This window comes from Plecotus auritus (assembly GCF_963455305.1).
Source record: "Plecotus auritus genome assembly, chromosome: X".
Lineage (NCBI taxonomy): Eukaryota > Metazoa > Chordata > Mammalia > Chiroptera > Vespertilionidae > Plecotus > Plecotus auritus.
The window spans coordinates 129,981,089-129,999,044 of NC_137784.1; the positions used below are offsets into that span (position 1 = coordinate 129,981,089).

The 17,956-nt window shown below is 43.5% G+C and overlaps 1 pseudogene across 1 annotated transcript; it reads left to right on the forward strand.

The window, feature by feature from the left end:
* Positions 1–6,487: 6,487 nt before the first annotated feature.
* Positions 6,488–7,397, forward strand: LOC308240278 (melanoma-associated antigen 10-like; annotated as a pseudogene). The gene has a single exon. The product of its transcript is annotated as a melanoma-associated antigen 10-like (transcript).
* Positions 7,398–17,956: the final 10,559 nt, after the last annotated feature.

Consider the following 17,956-nt stretch of genomic DNA (forward strand, 5'->3'; position numbering starts at 1 on the left):
TTATATCTCAATAAAGTTTTTAAAAAAGACTTTTCCTTCTCAACTTTGCTGCAGCCATAAAAATCTGCCAACCTTACCTGTCCCCAGAGGCTGCTTTGCCTTACTCCCCCACGCAGGGCCATCAAAGTACCTCCTGGCATTGTTGTTAGCCTCAAGAGCACATGAAACTCGTGGAGGAGGAAGGAAGGAGCCAGAGGCAATTATTTCCATTGTACAGATAAAGAAATAGAGTTTAAGTGACTGATGCATGGTCACCTTGCAAGTCAGTGGCAGAACTAAAATGAATATTAGTTTCTGTCTTAAAGCTCAGAGCCATTTCCTCTCTCTAGTTACACTAGGGAGGTCTATTAGTCTTCTGAAGAAGTGCTACTCAAAGTACTCATTGGTTATAAAATGAGAAGCTTGCTGCAGGATGTAAATCAATGCACTGCTTCATTCATTGAGAAAATCTTGCTAGGAAATAAAATGTCAGTTGTATGAAACAGTGTGTTTAGTTTACATTCTGGCACAGCTTCCATCAAGGATGGGTCTGGGGACCACACTTTGAGTAGTACTGGCCTAGATTATCAGAACTTACAGTTCTGCAGATGGAAGAGACCATTTCTGTCTTAATAAGCATAATAATTAGCCACCATTAATGTATCTGAGCTTTCTTGGTGTCAGATATTGCACCAAGCTATAAACTTTCTCTATAATTTTATAAGGTTGGCACTATTGTCATCACCTTTTTATACATGAGGAAACCGAAGTATGGAAAAGTTAGCTTTTCTATGTTATACATTTTATCAGTGGTGGAGCTGAGTTTCTAAGTCAGTCCACTTGACTTAAGAGAATACACTATTTGCCACATTGTTTCATATCTCCCATGTCACTGTGGTATTCCAAGAGTGAAGTTTAGAAATACTATACATTCTTTGTGGGGATACAAAATGATACACACAGCCACTTGGGAAAATAGTTTGGCAAGTTTTTACCAAAAATTAAATATGTGACTACCATATGATCCATACATTCCTGGACATTTTCCCAGAGAAATTAACACACACACACACACACACACACACACACACACACACACACACCTTATTTTCATCCAGAGCCTGTACATGAACATTCAGAACAGTTTCATTACAAACTATCAAAATTCACAATTAAAAAAAAAATACCAGAAACAATTCAGATGTCCTTCAATAAGGCAATGGTCAAACAAACTGTGGTACCTATATACCATGAAATACTATTCAGCAACAAAACGACATGAACTATTAATATATACAACAATGACCTGGATGAATCTGTAGAAAATAATGTTCAGTAGAAAAAAGCCAATCCCAAATACTTACATACTGTACAAGTCAATTTATATAATATTCTTGAAGTGACAACAGTATATAAATGGAGAACAGATGAATGGTTACCAGGGGTTAAGCGGGGGTAGAGAAAGGAGGAAAGAGGAAGTGTCCCTAAATGGGACACTGAAAGATCCTTGAAATGATGAAATTGTTCTATATCTCCAATATGTCCATATCAACATACCAGTTGTGATATTACACTACTACAGTTTTATAGTATTATTACCATTAAGGGGAGCTGGCTAAAGGGCACAAGGCTCTCTTTGCATTATATCTTACCACTGCATGTGAGTCCTTATTCCAAAATTAAAAGTTTAATAATAAAACAATTAAAACCCTCCCTGGTCGAGTGGCTCAGTTAGTTGGAGCATTGTTGCATAAACCAAAAAGTTATGGGTTCAATTCCCAGTCAGGACACATACCTAGGTTGCTGGGTCTATACACACAATCAGAGCACATACTAGTACTTAAGGCGACGAATTGATGTTTCTTTCTCACATTGATGTTTCTCTCTCTCTCTCTCTCTCTCTCTCTCTCTCTCTCTCTCTCTCTCTTTCTCTCTTTCTCTCTCCCCCTTCCTCTCCCAAAATCAATAAAAATATTATCCTTGGGTGAGGATTAAACATTTTTAAAAATTAAAATCTGAAACAATATATCCATGCCTATGTTCCTTGCAATGCTATTTACAATAGCCAAGATTTGGAAGCAGTCCAAGTGCCCACCATTATATGGATTGATTCAGAAAGTGTGGCACATTTACACAATGGAATACTACTCAGCCATAAAAAATAAAAAAATCTTACCTTTGTGGCAGGATGGATGGATCTAGAAGGTATTAAACTAAGTGAAATAAGCCAGAGAAATACAACTACCATATGCTTTCACTTATGAAATCTAATTAACAAAATATACAAAAACAAAATAGAAACAGACTGATAGATACAGAGAACAGACTGACAGCTCTCAGAGTGGAGGGAGTTTCAGGTGCTGAGTAGTGATTAAGGACAAAAAAATTCATATAGCCACAGACAACAATATGGTGATTACCAGAGGTAAAGGGGGGAGGAGACATGTAGAAGAGGGTAAAGGGGTGATGAACAGTTACTAAAGGTGAATGCACAATACAGTACAATATACAAATGATGTGTTGCAGAGGAGTACACTTGAAATCTATTTAATTTTATTAACCAATGTTGTCCCAATAAATTTAATAAAAATTGTCTGCAAATTATGCTTACACTGGAAGTGAACCACTTATCAATTTTATTTTAATCATCAATATTGGTGTACCCTGTAGGTGTAAAATTTGGCTTCCACACTGTCAGCATTTCTTGGGGGCCAGACTTCAGAGACTTCATGGATAGTTCTGAGGTCTTTGGCCTTGCTCTGAAGTTACTGGCTGCCCAAGTTATCACTCAAGGTGGTGAATTTTTCTACATTGTCTTGGTCTTTTTCTGGAACATTTTTATTCAGTTCCTCATTTAGCCTATGATAATGGCCACATATTGCTGGCTTTATAGCTTTTGTAGGTTTTCTTGAAGGAGTAGGAATTTTGGGGAAGGCTCCTTTCCTTGAACTCCCTTAAAGACATCTTTTCACCCCCGTGGATGTCTTTAGTACTTGGAAGGACAAGGGAGTGAGCGCAGAAGGACATTGGTTTGTGGGGAAATGGCTGGGATGTAAGGGAAAAGTCTTCATGAGGAAAAGTATGGGTTGAGGATGGAATCTGCCAGGCAAGACCTGGGAGTCTTGGGGAGATGCCTCTGAAGAAGAGGAGGAGAAGTTTGGGTGTGGTCCTTTCATCCTGGACACTGGACCTGTGTTAATGGCGCTTCTTCCTTTTACCTTCTTTTGGTGAATGGGGTTGGTTGTTCCATAACTGCGCTAGGAGTTTGTGGTTTCCTGGTCATCTTCACCATGTCAAAACTTCCCAAGGCCCTACCTCAGGCCTCCTGAACATATGCTTTTCTCTAGGACAATGAAGGGCCACACCCCCTAGGCTTTAATTAATCAGGAAGTTTCTCCTCCAGCTAAAGGTAGCTCTGGGAGAGAAACTTAGACATCATAAAGCACCATCCTGGCACTTCCATGGGGAGGGGTGAGGAGGCCAAGATGCTTTGGTAAGAGAAAGGGGGCGTTTCTTTAGCACTCCTAAGCCTTCTCAAACTTATGGACCCCATGTTCAATCTTGATGGGTCACATGGTAGGGAGATGATGCTTCCTCCAAATGTTTCCCTAGGCCACCCATTTCAGTGGTTCATTGTTCTTTCTCATCCTTCACCATTAGCTAGTTTTCATAAGATTTACCTAAAATCTTTTCAAAGTAATGTGGCTGTCTCTGTGGAGATGTGAATCATCCTGCTTCCCAGTACAGGTTGCTCTTATACACCTTGAAAACCATTCACTTCTTGGCTACTATCAGAGAAAATTTCCATCTCACCCCCCTTTTTCCACTGTCCATGTGGCTCTCCCCAGCTTTCTGTTTTCAAGGTTGAAATCATTGCCTTTAGGCTGTCTTTAATGAATAGAGTTGCTCAACTAGTTATCTACGCTTTGTTTAAAATCTTGGGGGTGATCAGAGTAGGTATATTATCTAGATTTGGGGTTTAACAGTATAAGGTGAATGATGCAGGAATTTAAATTCCCAAAGTTGAGCCCTAACCGGTTTGGCTCAGTGGATAGAGCATTGGCCTGAGAACTGAAGAGTCCCAGGTTCGATTCTGGTCAAGGGCATGTACCTTGGGTGTGGGCACATCCCCAGTAGGGGGTGTGCAGGAGGCAGCTGATTGGTGTTTCTCTCTCATCGATGTTTCTAACTCTCTATCCTTCTCCTTTCTTCTCTGTAAAAAATCAATAAAATACATTAAAAAATAATAAATAAATTCCTGAAGTTGGGCTTCCTGTTTGTATGTTGAAAACTGCACCTTCCCCCACCCCACCTCCTCATGGAACTTGGGTAGTCAGACCCTTGGTCTGAGGATTGCAGACTCAGGTTCATAGAGGACAGGAGGCCCAGGCCCTGTCAAAGTATGGATCAGAGGCAGGGCTAAAGGACCCTATGGAATCTATCTTAGCCCCTGCCTTCAGGCTTTGGAATTGCTGGGCTTGGCACCAGATGTGATGTACACTGACTTCCTGTAGAGGACTCAGGGCAATGAGGCCTTGATCTGAGGAGTCTGGCCTTGGGTCAACAAAGGGAGGATCCAAGGACCTTCCAGGGCTCAAGGTGAGGAACATGAGGGGATGGAGGGACCCTGGACCTTAGAACAGAATCATCTCACCCAGGGCGATTTCTGCATCCAGGTCTCAGAGACTCCGGGGCTTTGGTCTAGGCAACGGAACCTCAGATATGCAGAGGACCGGCCCAAGTCCTGCCAGAGTCAAGGTGAGGACCCCGAGGAAACACTAATGGGACTCTGGACACCACAACAGAGGGGAACCCACCAAAACCCTCCCCCGCTGTAAGCCCTGGGCGTCCCCAGGGTGGGATGACCAAAGGCAGCATTTCCTGACTTCTACATCCGTTCTGATAGACTCTGAGGATTCATTTTAAGGAACATGGCCTCAGGTCAGCAGAGGGAGGGCCCATGACCTGCCAGAGTCAACATGAGGATGTAGCGACCCTGGATCCCATAACAGAGGGGATCCCACATCAGCCCACCCTTGCTGTCAGCCCTGGCAGTCTCCAGCGCGGGATGACCACACGCAGTGTTTTCTGACTTCCACATATGAGTCTGAGAGATGCTGGGAACATGGTATCAGGAAAAGGACCTCAGGTCCACAGAGGAGAGGGTCCAGGTCCTGCTGGAGTCAAGGTGAGAATGCAGAGGGAGGACAGAGGAACCCTGGACCCCAGAAGAGAATCAGGCCTGGAAGTCCCAGAGGGCAGAATTACTATACACAGCGTGTCCTGGCTTTTACATTCTAGTCTGAGAGATACTAGGGAATTGGTATAAAGAAAAGGGCCTAGTCTGAGAGATACTGGGGAATTGGTATAAAGAAAAGGGCCTAGCCCTAGCCAGTTTGACTCAGTGGATAGAACATCCGCCTGCAGACTGAAGGGTTTGGGGTTTGATTCTGGTCAAGATCACATACCTAGGTTGCAGGCTCGATCCCTGGCCCTGGTCAGCGTGCAGGCAGGAGGCAGCCAATTGATGTGTCTCTCTCACATTGATGTTTCTCTATCTCTGTCTCTCCCCATCCCTTCCACTCTCTCTAAAAATCAATGGAAAAATATCATCCTCAGGTGAAGTTTAACTAAAATAAATAAATAAAAATTAAAATAATTTTAAAAAGGGCCTAAAAAGAAGAAAAGGGCCTCAGGTTCACAGAGGGGAGGCTCAGGTCCAGCAGGAAGTGAAAGTGTGGATGCAAAGGGAGGATTAAGGCACCTTGGATCCAAGAACACTTACTTCTAGGAGCCCACGGTGGGGGAGGACCACGGTTTCCTGACTTTCCTTTTGGGGTCTGAGAGATTTTGGAAGCTTCATGTAAAGAAATAAAAACAGGGCCTCTGGGTGGCAGTGGAAGGACCTAGGTTGTGCCAGAACAGAAAGGGAAAATGGAGAGAACCTGGACTCTGGAGTAGAGTAAGCCTGGGATGCCTCAGTGCAGGATGACCATAGGGGAATTTCTTAACTTCTGCCTTTTGGGCTAAGCGAGATTGAGGGTTTGATATGACCAGAGAACCTCAGGTCAGTAGAGGAGGGACCAAGGTCCTACTGCGAGTCATGGTGAGAACACAGAGGGAGGACTATGGGACTCTGGACCCCAGAACAAAGGGGATTCCACAGAAACAGTCCCCAGCTGTCAATCCAGGGCCATTTCAGCTGGGGTGGGGGAGGGGCTGAGAATGTGATGTTTCATGACTTCCTGCTTGAGCATCTGAGAAAGGAGAGGTTTAACTATAGAGGGCTATACTCAGAGAGGCAGAGGGAGGAGGCCCAGGCCTTTTGAGGAGTCATGGTAAGGATTGTGAGAGAAGACTGAGTGAACCCACAAGAGAATGTACAAAAGCCTATCCCTTCCTGTCCCTTCTGTCAGCCATGAGAGACCCTTCCTCTTCCTCCTCCTCCTCTTCCTCCTCTTGCTCCTCTTCTTCTCCCCTTTCCTGCAGTCCTCAGACAACAGGAATCATGAAGGTACATGATGCTGCTGCTAGGGCACCACGTCCTCTCCAGCTTCCTCAGAGAGCCTACTTCTCTCCAACTGGCATTGCAGTCACTCCATCAATCAAATCACATCAGGGTTCCAGCAGCCAGGAAAAGGAGGGGCCAAGCACTTCGAAGGCTCTGCTAGACACTGGGTCTTTGCTTAGAGATGCCATAGAAGATAAGGTGGCTGATCTGGTGGAGTTCCTGCTCCTCAAGTATAGAACAAAGGAACCAATCACAAAAGCAGAAGTGTTGAGTAGTGTCATCAAAGAGTACAAGGACCATTTCCCTGTGATCTTTGACCAAGTATCAGAGTGCATGCAGCTGGTCTTTGGCATTGATGTGAAGGAAGTGGATCCTACCAGCCACTCCTATGTCCTGATCAACACCTTGGGCCTCACCTGCAATGGGATGTTGAATGATGATCAGAGTGTGCCCAAGACTGGCTTCTTGATAAATATTCTGGGTGTGATCTTCATGAATGGCAACTGTGCTCCTGAGGAGGTCATCTGAAAAATGCTGAGTGTTATGGGGTTGTATGATGGGATGGAGCACTTCATCTATGGGGAGCCTAGGAAGCTCCTCACCAAAGTTTGGGTGCAAGAACAGTACCTGGTGTACCAGCAGGTGCCCAACAGCCATCCGGCACAGTACGAGTTCCTGTGGGGTCCCAGGGCCCATGCTAAGACCACCAAGTTGAAAGTCCTCAAGTTTTTTGACCAAGATCAATGATACTATCCCTATGGCCTTCCCTCACTGCTATGAGGAGGCTTTAAAAGATGAGGAAGAGAGATCCCAAGCCAGAGTTGTTGTCAGTGAGATTGGGGCAGCCAGGACCACGGTCTGGGCCTATTCTAGAGCCACATCCAGCAGCTTCTCTTGCCCTCAGTGAAATCTGAGACAGATTTTTCACTCTGGTTTTGAAGTGAGCAGTCAAAATGTTCAAAGTAATGGATAGGCTGAATAGGGATTGGGGGACTCAGTATATGACATCTTTGTGTTCCTGTTCTATAAGGATGGTTTGGAAATATTTTGTTTTTGGAATTTTTCTGATGTTATTCTTATTTATTTTTATTTAACAAATCTTTATTGTTCAAATTATTACAATTGTTCCTCTTTCCCCCCCCATAGCTCCCCTCCACCTGGTTCCCACCCCACCCTCTGTCCTTCCCCCCCACCGCCACTGTCCTCATCCATAGGTGTATGATTTTTTGTCCAGTCTCTTCCCGCACCCCCCACACCCCTTTCCCCCCGATAATTGTCAGTCTACTCCTTTTCTATGCCCCTGATTCTATTATATTCACCAGTTTATTCTGTTCATGAGACTTTTTATTCACTTGATTTTTAGATTCACTTGTTGATAGATATGTATTTGTTATTCATAATTTTTATATTTACCTTTTTCTTCTTCTTCCTCTTCTTAAAGAATACCTTTCAGCATTTCATATAATACTGGTTTGGCAGTGATGAACTCCTTTAGCTTTTTCTTATCTGTGAAGCTCTTTATCTGCCCTTCAATTCTGAATGATAGCTTTGCTGGGTAGAGTACTCTTGGTTGTAGGTTCCTGCTATTCATCACTTTGAATATTTCTTGCCACTCCCATCTGGCCTGCATAGTTTCTGTTGAGAAATCAGCTGACAGTCGTATGGGTGCACCTTTGTAGGTAACTAACTGTTTTTCTCTTGCTGCTTTTAATATTCTCTCTTTGTCTTTTGCACTTGGCATTTTAATTATGATGTGTCTTGGTGTGGTCCTCTTTGTATTCCTTTTGTTTGGGGTTCTCTGCACTTCCTGGACTTGTAAGTCTATTTCTTTCACTAGGTGGGGGAAGTTTTCTGTCATTATTTCTTCAAATAGGTTTTCAGTATCTTGCTCTCTCTCTTCTTCTGGCACCCCCATAATCTGGATGTTGGTATGCTTAAAGTTGTCCCTGAGGCTCCTTACACTATCTTCATATTTTTGTATTCTTTTTTCTTTTTGCTTTTCCGGTTGGGTGTTTTTTGCTTTTTTGTATTTCAAATCTTTGACTTGATTCTTGTGATCCTCTAGTCTGTGTTGGATCTCTGTATATTATTTTTATTTCAGTCAGTGTATGCTTAATTTCTAGTTGGTCCTTTTTCATATCCTCAAGGGTCTTGCTAAATTTATCGGCCTTTTCTAGAAAATTCTTGAAAAACCTTATAACTGTGGTTTTGAACTCTATATCCAGTCATTTGCTTTCCTCCATTTCTTTCATTTGTGACCTGTTTCTTTGTCTCCGCATTTTGGCTGCTTCCCTGAGTTGGTAGAGTGGCTTTGTGTGCTAGGTGTCCTATAGGGCCCAGTGGCTCAGCCTCCCCAGTTACCTGAGGTGGAAACTCTTGGTGCACCCCTTTGTGGGCTATGTGCACAGTCTTGTTGTAGTTAAGCCTTGATTTTTGTTGGTATCACTGGGAGGAATTGACCTCCAGGCCAATTAGCTGTGAGGATCAGCTGTGTCTATGCTGGGAGAACTTCTGTGCTGGAGACACCCTTATGAGACAAGACTTGCAAAAGCCTCTGTGCTCAGCTTGGTTGGGGCGGATTCTCAGGGTGGAGCAGACAGCATTGGCTTCTCGTCAGCCCTGCCTTATGAGGCCCCTGGGTCTCAGTGTCTCGTGGTAATTGCTGCAAGCACCTCTGAGAGCAAGCTGCCCTCGAGTTTTGTCCGCTGCCAGACAGTCCAGTTTCTCCCCGAATGAGTCTGGGTCCCCAGAGTCTCGCCCGGAACTGGAGTTCAGAGCAGTCAGGAGCTTTTGTCTCCCACCCGCTTGAGAAAGCCAGCCGTGTACTCAGTTGCCAGCCCTCTCCACGTGCGCGTCTCTGTACCTCTGCCTTCTGCAGCTCCTCTGAGTCTCAGTGTGCTTTTCTCTTTCATTCTAGTTGTAGAATTTCCACTCAGCCAGCCTTCCTGTGGTTCTGGATGATGTCCGTTTTGTCTTTTAGTTGTAGTTTTGAAATTGTTGTGCGAGGCAGCAGTTTAGGTGTTTACCTATGCCGCCATCTTGGTTTCTCCTGATGTTGTTCTTATTAATGGAAAGTTTAATTAAATCAAAGTTCTAAGTTTACAAATGACATTGGTCAAAAATGTGTTGCAGTTTATCCAGTTTAAGTGTTTTGCCTATTTTGTATTTATAGTCATTCACTACTGTTGTCTTTTAACTTTCATACTAGCTTTATAAGTTATCAATCTACTACCTTTACTGTATATTTACCTTTAACACTGAGATTTATACTTTCATATGTTTTCTTGTCACTAATGGACACAATTACTTTTAAGTTTAAAAGAAGTTCTTTTAATATTTCTTGTAAGGCCAGTTTAGTGGTAATGGACTCCTTTAGCTTTTGCTTGTCTTGATATCATGATCTCTTCACAAATTCTGAATAACTTTTCTGGGAAGAGTATTCAAGGTTGAATCTTTCAGCACTTTGAATATATTGTGTCACACCCTTCTGGCCTGCAAAGATTCTGCTGAAAAATCTGCTGATAGTCTTATGGGACTGGGTGGGGGGTTCATTTGTATATAGTAAGTTGTTTTTCTCTTGCTGCTTTTAAGATTTCCTGCATTTTAGTATTTTGTAAAACAACTTGGGAAACATTCCATCTTATTTTCTGATCTGGAACAAGATAGCATGGCTTTGCAAAAAAAGTTTCCTTGGAAATGTGAAAGAAGTCAGCAGTAAAATTGACGGGGTCAAGAAATACAGGAAAAGTTTTAAAATATTGATTCTGGTTTATCCCTTTTATCATATCCTATATAATAAAGATGTAATATGCAAATTGACCCTCACACTCTCACACAAGATGGCCACCCCCATGTGGTCAAAGATGGCCACCACAAGATGGCCAGCAGGGGAGGGCAGTTGGGGGTGACCAGGCCGGCAGGGGAGGGCAGTTGAGGGTGACCGGGCTGGCAGGAGAGGGCTGTTGTGGGGGACCAGGCCTGCAGGGGAGGGAAGTTGGGGGGGGACAAGGCTGGCAGGGGAGGGCAGTTGGGGGCAAATAGGCTGGCAGGGGAGGGCAGTTGGGGGTGACCAGGCTGGCAGGGGAAGGCAGTTGAGGGTGACCGGGCCGGTAGGGGAGGACAGTTAGGGGTGACCAGGCTGGCTGGCGAGGGCAGTTGGGGGCGACCAGACATGTAGGGGAGGGCAGTTGGGGGTGATCGGGTCAGCAGGGGAGGGCAGTTGGGGGCAATCAGGCCAGCAGGGGAGCAGTTAGGCATCGATCAGGCTGGGAGGGGAGTGGTTAGGGGGTGATCAGGCTGGCAGGCAAGTGAGCGGTTAGGAGCCAGCAGTCCCAGATTGTGCGAAGGATGTCTGACTGCTGTTTAGGCCCGATCCCACAGGGGTCCCAGATAGGAGAGGGTGCAGGCTGGGCTGAGGGATACCACCCCAGTGCACAAATTTCATACACTGGGCCTCTAGTTGTTCTATAAATTTAAAAGATGTATACCTGGATATGTGTGGCTTATATAAAAATGTAGGAGAAATTAAATATGATTAAATAAGACCCCTACTCACTGGCTGATTTTTTCTACAATCATTAATTAAACATTGGCTCTCAGGAAGGCCCTGTGTTAGTAGTGGGGGCACTAGTATAAGCAGGACACACCCACCCATAGAATGATAGTCTAGAAACCACAGTCATATGAGGAAGGGAATGAGGTGATTCATAAGACCTACAGAACAAGTAAAAGAAGGGGAGAAGTGGTGGGGCTCCAGGGAACAGCACTCAAGTGTAAATAGCCAAAGCCAAGACATTTGGGGCTTTGGGGAACTGTGATTCCCTTAGTAGGAGTTGACTGTAAGGAAGCTGGGTTGTGGCCACTGCCAGACTCACAGACAGCATGTGTTGGGGGATGAGAGAAAAGCCCAGAATGGAAAACTGCACTTAGAAGTTATTTTTGGGATAGTGGATAATCCAGAGCAGTATGCACTTAGGACAGGTAGAGAAGGTATCCTACACTTTGTCCCAATACACTTGAATACATTATACAAAGTATATGTTTTATACCCATCATCCACAAGGATTTCTGGAAAATCCAGTGATATTCCTTTGAGGTGGTACCCAGAAGCCTCTAAGACTGACACTCTTTTCTCTGGCCATGGAATACCAGATCCACTCTATTAAATAAAATATTTTAATTAGATGATCTTGAGTGTAATTTGCACAGCTCTAAACAAAGGCTTGATATTTGGTAAGTTTAAAATGAATGAAAATTATGGTTTGGTTGTAAGAGCAGCTGGGAGGGAGGGAAGAAGTTGCTCTTTGACTCATATTCTAGGAGGTTTGAGTTGCTTCTAGGGAAAGCTGGGGAAGACCCTCCACCCCCAAATTAAGGAATTCACCCTTGCCCAGCCAGTGTGGCTCAGTGATATAGCATTGACCCATGAACCAGAAAGTCATGGTTCCATTCCCGGTCAGGGTATATGCCCTGATGTGGGCACAATCCCCAGCAGGGTATCTGCAGGAGTCAGCCAATCAATTATTCTCTCTCATCATTGATGTTTCTATCCCTCTCTCCATTTCCTTTTCTCACCCTGAAATAAATAAAAACCAATTTAAAATAATAATTGACCCTCTAGGAAGGAAATTGTACTGAGTTTTATGTATAAGGCAGTATTTTTGGCTAACTTAATATTCTCTGTCCTATTGTATTTCATATTCATATATAAAAAACAAGTATATAAATAACTCAACAAAAGGAAGACAAACAATCCATTTAAAAGTGGGCAAAAGACCTGAATATACACTTCTCCAAAGAGAGCACACAGATGGCCAATAAACATATGAAAAAATGCTCAATGTCACTAATCATGAGAGAGATACAAATTAAAATGACAATAAGGTATCACCTCACACCTGCCAGAATTGCAACCATCTATAAATCAACAAACAGCAAGTGCTGGTGAGGATGTGGGGAAAAGGGAACCCTAGTACACTGCTGGTGAGAATGCAGACTGGTGCAGACACTGTGGAGAACAGTATGGAATTTCCTTAAAATATTAAAAATAGAACTGCCATTTGACTCTACAATCCTACTTCTAGGAATGTATCCTAAGAATCCTTAACACCAATCAGAAAGAACATATGTACTCCTATGTTATTAGCAGCACAATTTACAACAGCTAAGATTTTGAAACAGCCCAAGTGTCTATCAGTAGATGAGTGGATAAGAAAACTGTAGTACATTTAGAACATGAAATAAGACCTGGCTGTAAAAAAAAGGGGGGGGGGTCCCTTACCCTTTGAAACAGCATGGAGGGACCTGGAGGATATTATGCTAAGTGAAATAAACCAGTCAGAAAGAGACAAATATCACAAGATCTCACTTATATGTGCAATCTAATGAACAAAAGAAACTGATAAACAAATGGGTCCAGAGACATGGAAGCACGGAACACATGGACAGATCTCAGAGGGAAGGGAGAGGGGTGGTGGGAAGAGATTAACAAAATAATTTGAATGCATATATGCATAACCCATGAACACAGACAATACTGCAGTGAAGCCTGGGGTAAGGTGGGAGCCAGGTAGATGGGGTCAAAATGGGGGGAAATGGGTTCATCTGTAATACCCTCAACAATAAAAATAAATTTTAAAAAACCCACAAATTTTCCAGAATATAGAGATAATATAATATTAAAAATAACTGGCATTCATCACAGTCCCAATCTCCGTCAGGCACTGCGGGAGGTGCTTTACAAACACTCAGTACATTCCTGCAGTCCTATGAGGCAGGGCTTATCAAACACACCTACTTCACAGATGAAGAACCTGAGGCTCTTAGGGCCAGCTAATATCCCCAGGATCACATAGCTAGTAAATGACAGGCAGAGATTGGATCCCTGGTCTGAATTCCATCTAAAGTCCATGCTGTTCACACCCATCCCAGACTGTGCCTGACCTTCTGACTCATAAATCATTTTTCTTCTCAGTACTGCATGATGTCTCTCAGGCAATGAAAAGAGGGACCCTGGGGCCAAGGCACTAAAATCAGGCCTAAGGAAGGGAGGTGACAGTGCGAATCAAACACAATCTGGGTACTGTCTGTGGCCTTTATTTACCAAGGTTCCTCCTGCCCAAGTCCCAGGGTCCCTTGAGAGCTGAGATGTTGGCATTTCTGTCCAGTCCATGCATTTCTCCACATGACAGCACCCTTCCCCTGGGCTTCCCCTGTGTGCCCTCTTGTTCATCCCTGGATCCTGGCCCGCTGACCAGCTTCTCATGCTGCCTCCTCTGAAGGCTGCGGCCACTCACAGAGGAACAGCCCCGAATCTCCTACCCCCCTACCCCCCCACACCACCCCGCCCCCAGCTTAGAACATTTCTACTCCCTGCTGAAGTACTGGTCATCCATCCCTCACCCTGGAAGCGCTCTGACGGAAAAATCTCTTTGAATTTGAACAGTGACTTTAGATACTCAAACATCCTGGGGATGTCTTCAGCACATTCTTTTTTTTTTTTTTTAAATATATTTTATTGATTTTTTACAGAGAGGAAGGGAGCGGGATAGAGAGTTAGAAACATCGATGAGAGAGAAACATCGATCAGCTGCCTCCTGCACACTCCCTACTGGGGATGTGCCCGCAACCAAGGTACATGCCCTTGACTGGAATCGAACCTGGGACCCTTCAGTCCCCAGGCCGATGCTCTATCCACTGAGCCAAACCGGTTTTGGCTCTTCAGCACATTCTTAAAATTCTTTCCAAATGAATCAATGAGTACAGTATGATTGGGGCCATAATCTACCAATTTGGGGATGTAACCCTGAAGTTAGAGAGAAGGTTTGTTAGAATACCTGCTGTTTATAGCAGGAGTTTAATGGGGTGTCTTATTTGAAACTGGCCACCAAACACATGCACGGATGAATCAGCTTACCTAGGTGGTCAAATCCCAGTGCCTCCTTCATAAGTGGTAGATGCAGAAAGACCATGGAAATCACTGTGGAGCAAACATCTACAGAGGCTAAATTCCCCCAAACTTGAAGCCCCCTTGTAGGTGAAAAATGGTTTCTATGTAGATATGCTCATCCTAATTACAAATGAAAAAAACAATTATCTTTTTCCCACACTGTTCGATGTCTGTGTGTCTGTACCCCAGGAAAAGAATAAAGAAAAAAATAATTATATTTCCCCCCCACTGTTTCATGTCTCTGTGTCTGTACCCCAGGAAAAGAATCATTTTCAGTGTACCTGATGGCACCTGAATAGGTGTCCAGGTATGTTCAGTCATGTAGAGGGTAGCAGAAACTCACAAGATTTTGGTCATGCATCAAAAAGAAAGAGAAAATTCTCAGCCAACTGAGATTATATAGGTTATCTCAAAGGGAAGTGTAGAAAAATGTTATTGAATGAAGATGACAAACCCACTCAACTGATATTTACAGGATCCTATGAAAATTACATGTGATCCTGTATTTGAAATTACCTGTCACATATTAGTCATCTGTCACATATTAGTCATTGAAAAAGTTGGGGAACTTAAGGCAAATTTGACTTTCTCAGAAATTCCTCCAAGAAGTGAAGGTTATTGTTATTGGCATAGAAGCTCTTGTTTTTCCAGCTGCTAAGATTGTTGGAGAATGATAGTTGAGGGGTTCTCCACACATACACAAGTTTTTGTCCCTTCTAAGTTCACACTGGCATTCAGTGACTGGTCAGTGCAAGAGTATACCAGCCCAGCCCCTTTTCCCTGATTTATAAAATTCAGAAGGCCCAACCCAACCTCAGAACTCCCTATGTGTTCAGATGAGGCCCTTATTCTGAATGCATTGCAGGCCAATCTCTTCTCCCATGGCATTGACCCTAAGAGAACTCCCCAGTCAATCCCCTGAATGCTAATCTCAGTCTCAGAGACTGCTGCAGAGAAAAACTAACCAGTGACAGTATGTTTTTCTATACATTATTTTTTTGCTTTTATTATTCACTAGGGGCCCAGTGCATGAAATTCGTGCACTGGGGATGGGGGGTCCCTCAGCCCAACCTGCCCCCTCTCACATACGGGGAGCCCTCAAGGGATGTCCTACTGACGGCTTAGGCACGCTCCCCATGGGGAGTGGGCCTAAGCCGCACGCAGTCTGGCCTCCCTTTGTGGGAGGCGACCAGGCTGATCAGGGGAAGGCACCAACCCTATCACCCTGCTGCTGTAGCCACTGCCAGTCACCACAGCCACCAAGGTGTTTTCATCAACATGGACTCCAGTCCCTTCACCATGAAAAAATGACAACTTTCTTTAGGCATTTTCAAGATGTGTCTTTCATAAGATATGACATTTCTTTCTTTCTTTTTTTTTTTTTTTCCTCACCTGAGGATATGTTTCCATTGACTTTTAGAGAATGTGGAAGAGAAAGAGAAAGACAGAGAGAAACATCAAAATGAGAGGAACACTTTGATTGGTTGCCTCCTGCATGAGCCCTGACCTGGGCCCTGGCCAGGGAGGAGCCTGCAACCTAGGTACATGCCCTTGATCAGAATCGAACCTGGACCCTGCAGTCGGCAGGCCCAGGCATTATCCACTGAGCCAAACCAGCTAGGGCAGGATATGACATTTCTTAGCCCTCCAGCAGTGGACCTTCGTTTTTTTCTCCAGAAGTGTGTGGAAAAACCCTAGATCACCTTTTTGGATTCTTATTACCCAAGTTACTAAGAATATTACCAGTGGCATACACGGAGCTTAGCCAATGAGCAGTCAGAAAAGGTGTTTCCTTTGTAGTTCACACCAATCGCCAGCTGGGCCCTGCCTGAGCCTAAAGCCTCTGGCCGAAGCTTTTGGCCTGGGCACCGGCCCCCAGCTCCCTCCGATCTCTGGGTCCGCCCCTGCCCCCTCAGCTCTGATCGCAGGCTTGGCCCTGCCCAGGAGGCCCCTGGCTCAGGCCCTTCCCAGGCTGCTCAGGGCCCACGCAGGGCTTACCTCAGAGTGACCTGGGTGCCAGGATGTTCCCAGGACCCAGGTGCTGGGCGCCTATGTATGCAAATTAACTTCCATCTTTGTTGGGTTAATTTGCATACTCACTCTGATTGGCTATGGGCAAAGTGGAGGTACGGTCAATTTACATGTTTGTCTATTATTAGGTAAGATTCTTAAAAGGGACAAAATTTTCAATATTTGTATAGCTTCTGGTGTTTTATTTTCCATCCCCAAAATACAAACATTTTCACTTATATTGTCTTATGGTTTTCTTTAGAAGTTTGTAAGTCTTTAATTGATCTGTAATTCTGATGTAAAGTGAGTAGAGATAATCTTTATATTGTTTCTTTACATGATTAACTAGCTCTCTCTACACTATTTATTTTTAAAATTAATCTTCCCCAAAACTTTTCTAAGGTGTAATCTGCTTTTATCATTTTTTCCAATTTCTACTTAACTCCAAGTTAATACTTAACTCATTTTTCTTCCATTGTGTTTAGTAATTGAAATGCTTAAATTATTAATTTTCTCTAAGTGCAGTGTTAGCTGCATCTGATGTGTTTTAATATTTAGATTTTAAAATTAATTTTAGATATTATGCCCCCAATTATGTTTTTAATTCCTTTATTTTTTAAAATTTATCTTTATTGTTGAGAATAATACAGATGTCCCCCATCTTTTCCTTCATTGTCCCCATCCACTGGGGTCATGCCCCACCCCAGGCCTTCACCACCCTATTGTCTGTATCCATGGGCTATGCATACAAGTTATTTGGTTAATCTCTCCCAGCCACCCCCTTTCCTCTGTGATCTGTCCTCTGTTCCATGCTTCCATGTCTCTGGACTTATTTGTTAATATCTTCATTAAAAAAATTCTATTGAATTTATTGGGGTGACATTGGTTAATAATGTTTTTTCTTGATAACTTTTTTTCTTTATTGATTAAGGTATTACATATGTGTCCTTATCCCCCCATTGGCCCCCTACCTCCTCGCTCATGCCCTCACCCCCCCCCCCGTGTCTGTGTTCATTGGTTGATCTCTCCCCCTTAATCCCACCTCCCCTGCCTTCCCTCTGAGGTTTGACGGTCTGATTGATGCTTCTCTGTCTCTGGATCTGTTTTTGTTCATCCGTTTGTTGTTCATTATATTCCACAAGTGAGTGAGATCATGTGATCTTTATCTTTCTCCATTTCTTCATTTTTAAATAACTGTTTGCATGAGCTTTTTAAAATTCTACAAATGGTGGGAATTTTCTTTGTTCTTAGCTTTATTGCGGTGTGACTAAGGTATCCCATTTGTATTAATTCTCTGTTTCAAAATGCATTTAAATATGAGTGCTCACAGATTTGCATGTCTTCATTGCTCAAGAGCCAAGCTAACTTTTGTTTTCCCCCAGCTTCATTGTAATGTAAGTAAAAATGAAGAGCTATTTACCTTCTTCTAAATTGTTACTTATAAGTTGCCATGGGTTAGGACATCCACAGTAGGACATGTGGAATTCTTATAGGGAAGGTGTTTCAGC